General features: G+C 30.1%; 2 pseudogenes; both read left to right on the top strand.

Moving 5' to 3' along the window:
• Positions 1 to 202: 202 nt before the first annotated feature.
• On the top strand, positions 203 to 1,871 carry LOC130445380 (uncharacterized; annotated as a pseudogene).
• LOC130445811 (uncharacterized) lies at positions 1,162 to 2,091 on the top strand (annotated as a pseudogene).
• The last annotated feature ends 1,626 nt before the right edge of the window (positions 2,092 to 3,717 follow it).

The following is a 3,717-nucleotide window of genomic DNA, read 5'->3' as shown; positions in this document are numbered from 1 at the left end:
TAAATCAATTTCAAAAGTACAAGTGGCCAGTCGTGATTCTGATTCAAGTACCGGACTTCCTATCAAAAAATTAAAAAAATATTATAAACAAAATTTCAAAACTGAATGGCTTAAAGAATTTAAATGGTTAAAAAATGTGAAGCCAGAAAATAAACAAGGCCTATCCTTTTGTAAACTTTGTAATAAAAGTTTGAAAGGGGGATATGCACATTTAAAACGCCACGAAATTAATGAAGTACATAAAGCAAATGAAAAAGCACAACAATTAACTCCTTCTATTGAAAAAAGTGGCTTCTTAATTAAAAAAAAAAACAAGAATTAATGAATAAAGAATCTGAATTAAAAATGATAGCATTCATAGCAGAACATAACTTGCCAATAACTTTAATGGATCATCTTCCTTAATGTATGATCATCTTAATTAATAATGTGTGTCCAAATTGCGAACATATCATGGATGTTAGATGTGGCAGGACAAAGTCCACTAAAATTTTGAAAGAAATTTTTTCGAAAAAATATAGACGGGAGATGGTAGAAATAATGAAGAGTCTTTCATTTTCTTTTATTATAGACAAAACTACCGATGTGGGAACAAAAAAGTCGCTTGTTGTTGTCAGATATTTTGATGAAGTACAAAATAAAGTGCGAGACAAATTTTTACTTCTCATAGAACTCGAGAAGTGTACGGCACAGTCTATTAGTCAAAAACTTTTAAACTTTTTAAATAAAAATGAAATACCAATAAAAAATCTTATTGGCTTGGGCGCAGACAACGCTTCAGTAATGATGGGTCATATAAGTGGGGTGAAAGCTCGACTTAAAGCTGTTATTCCAGATCTCTATGTATTAGGATGTTCATGTCATTCTTTTCACTTATGTGCCTCTGTAGCATGTCTGAAACTACCCAGAACAATTGAACAGTTTGCAAGAGATATATACAATTATTTCAGTAATAGTTGCAAAAGATATGTCGAACTTAGAGAATGCCAAATGTTTCTTGACATGAAACCTAATAAGTTGCTGCGCCCAAGTCAAACTCGATGGCTTTCATTACAAATGGTAGTGAAAAAGATACTACATAATTGGCAACCGCTTACTTTGTTCTTTTTCAAGGAGCACTTTTGGAAGACAGATTGCAATCATCACAAAATATATTGAACTAACGCTCTTTCAAATCCTGTGTACAAATTATTTTTAAATTTTATTTTAGAAGTTGTAAATAAGTTGAACCTAGATTCCAAAGTGAAAAACCGAAAATTACATCTCTCTATGACAACGTTACTAATCTATATAAATTAGTTTTGAAATCATTTATTAAAAAAGAAATTCTAGATTTCTTCAGTTTATCAGATTAGATCCATCAAATCAAAAATATTTTGTTGATTTATCTCAATTATACCTGGCAGCTAAAGTTGAACAATTTTTGAAATAAAATTGTGAAAATCTCAATGAAGACGATATAAAAAGTTTTCAATACAAGTGTAGAGAGTTTTACGTTGAACTCTGTGTTCAGATAAAAAAACGTTTTCCGTTTGAGGATGAATTTTTAAAAAGTATAACTGTACTAAATCCTGCTAAATTATGTCAGGAAATATTCCAACAATCACAAATATTTTAAATTTTTTTCCTCAGCTAAAAGATTTGTGCAACTTAGAGGATATTAATTTGGAATGGCGAATGCTACAAGAGATAGAAAATTTAAAATCTCTAAAAGACTTGGAGTCATTTTGGTCATAAGTGTTCTCTTGTAAGAAAAATGATGATAATTATTATGACCTAAATTTGAAAAAATTTGTTACTCATATACTCTCTCTCCCTCATTCCTCAGCAGCAGCTGAAAGAGTTTTTTCTCAACTATTTTTAATAAAAACGAAACCAAGAAACAGATTAGATGAAAAGACATGTCAAAGTCTCCTTTGTACCAAATATTATGTAAAATACAAAGCAGGTACCAGTTCTAATTTCACTCCAAATAAAAACATTTTAAATCTAAATATATTATATAATACTACTGATGACAGTGATGTCTAAGGTCTAACTACTTATTTTAAAAATTTATAAAGATTATTTGTTTTTAAATTTTATAAGAAACATCACACAGTGACACAGTTAAAGTTTATGTTTATATCTGATGTGTACTTTTTTTCAGTAAAAAGAATTATCATTTTCTAACATATTAGAAGATTTAGAAGACTGCACTGTTAAGTTCAAGAAAGAAGGATGTTAAGAAGTTTATGATTTATGTTCAGTGTTATGAAATATAGAATACAATTTTATTTTTGAGTCTGAAATTTTATTTTTTTATTTCATTACTTACCTTTTATCTTTATCGTTGATTTCTGCAAATATAAAGTTGTTTTATATTTTCGTTTAATAAAATAAACTAGAAATTGTACTAGATTGTAACAATAATTAGAAAACAGAGCCAAGTTGATTTATATTTAGATCGTGAGATTTTTGTACTGCATTGCTAATTTTATCGGTAAACTTTATATAAATTTTTCATCCTTAAAATAATAATTGACACAGTCTATAACATTTTTGGAAAAAAAATTTAATTTAAAATTATGTTTATACATCTTTCTATAATTTTATTAAATTTGTTTGAAGTTGGTACAATTTAGTACATTTTCTAGTTCAATTTTTACATTCAGCTTTTAAATTGTGGCAACACTGGTTTCGTTAGAATTTCAGTTTATTGCAGAACGTATAGTTCAGTAGAATTTTACCCTTTGCCAAAAAAACTGTTTTTTATTCGAAGGCGTGCTTTGGGGAATACCGCGCATTTACTTTGTTTATTTATTATTTATTTATATATTGTATATATTATTATATTATTATTTATATATTTATTTATTATAGAAAAAATGCCCAGGACATATAAAAGAAAAACAACAAGGGGTCAGTGGACTGAGGACCAGTTGAGAATGGTTATGAATGCAATAGAAGCCGGACGAGCAGTGAGGGAAGTTGGTAGAACATTCGGTATACCGGAATCTACTTTAAGGGATAGAAAAAAAGCTAACAATTTGATAAAGTCTGAGTTGGGAATTAGCCAATGTTTTCTACGGGATAATTCGTTTAAGACTTAGATCTGTGGCCTATGATTTTGAAGTAAAAAAACAAAGAAATGAAAGATTCGATAACGAAAAGAAGTTGGCTGGTGAAGATTGGGTCGATCTGTTTTTAAATCGTAATCCCCAGATATACCTTCGAAAACCAGAAGGTACAAGTCAAAACCGAACTACTGCCTTCAACAAACCTGAAGTAGACCGGTTTTTCAAGAACTTAGAAGATGTTATGGAAAAGTACACATTTACAGCCAATCGTATTTACAATGTTAACGAAACAGGAATGTCGACTGTGCAAACTCCTAGAAAAATATTGGCTGCAAAGGGTCAGTTGGCTCGATAACATCTTGGGAAAGGGGAAAAAATGTCACTGCAGTTTGTTCAGTAAGTGCGTCAGGACAATTCGTGTCACCGATGTTTATATTTCCTAGGGCGCGTATGGTTCATACATTGAAGAAAGATGGGCCAATTGCTGCTATATATGGTTGCTCCAAAAACGGATGGATCAACGAAGATTTATTTTTTGACTGGATCGTACATTTTAATCAGTTTGTTAAGGCAACAACCGATAATCCGGTGTTGCTTGTACTGGATAATCACGGGAGTCATATTTCACTAACTATATATAAATATTGCCGAGCTAATG

This window comes from Diorhabda sublineata, chromosome 6, assembly GCF_026230105.1.
Source record: "Diorhabda sublineata isolate icDioSubl1.1 chromosome 6, icDioSubl1.1, whole genome shotgun sequence".
In the NCBI taxonomy this organism is placed as follows: Eukaryota; Metazoa; Arthropoda; class Insecta; order Coleoptera; family Chrysomelidae; genus Diorhabda; species Diorhabda sublineata.
The sequence above is the reverse complement of the archived record's forward strand: the minus strand, read 5'-3'. Positions and strand labels throughout refer to the sequence as shown.